We start from the raw sequence: 863 nt of genomic DNA on the forward strand, positions 1-863 counted from the left end.
CCCCCGCACGCCCGCACGCCCGCACCCCCGCACGCCCGCACGCCCCGCACGCCCCGCCCTCCGCGGCCAGCAGGCGGGCACGAAGCGCCCCCGGCCAGGCCTCCGCGGTCGCCCGAAACGAGCGCAGCAGCCTCCGAGCTGCCGGCACGGCAAGCGGAGGGTCCGGGAGGCCTCTGGGAGCGGCAGGGCCCGCATCAGCACACGAGACGCGGCCGAAGAGGGGCTCCAGCGAGCACGACGCAAGGCCGAGGGCAGCCCGCAGCCCCGTCCGCGGAGTGATCCCCGCGGCTCGCCTCCTGGGCGGGGACTCTGCCTCCCCCGCTACCCCCCCAGTTGTGTGGTCATGAGACCTGCTGTAGCCAATGGAATGGGAGCAGAAGTGCAGGGTGATCATGTGACCAGCCTCGACCAATACCATGGGAGCAGAAGAGCGGACTAGTCACGGGAGTTATGCGACACAGGGATGGTCATGTGACGTGCTTTGGCCAATAGAAGAGCAAGTGCGTGTGCGAGCCGCCGCGCGTGCGTCCCTCTGTCGTCGGTGCGCGGGGACGCCACGGGCGCTGAGGGGGTGCGGCCTCCTGTCCGCAGGGCGGCCGCGGGCTTCAGCGTCCCCCGCCAGCGACGCCGTGGGCACCACCGTGACGAATAAGCCGCTGTCACCTGAGTGTGAACTCTGGGCCGGCTGTCGCCCCGTCGAGGACGAGCCCGTGTTCACGAGGACGGCGGCCCCCGAGCAGGTCGGTCCCCGGAGCACGGCGGCCCCCCAGCAGGTCGGTCCCCGGAGCACGGCGGCCCCCGAGCAGGTCGGTCCCCGGAGCACGGCGGCCCCCCAGCAGGTCGGTCCCCGGAGCACGGCGGCC

This window comes from Mustela nigripes, chromosome 14 (assembly GCF_022355385.1).
Source record: "Mustela nigripes isolate SB6536 chromosome 14, MUSNIG.SB6536, whole genome shotgun sequence".
NCBI lineage: Eukaryota > Metazoa > Chordata > Mammalia > Carnivora > Mustelidae > Mustela > Mustela nigripes.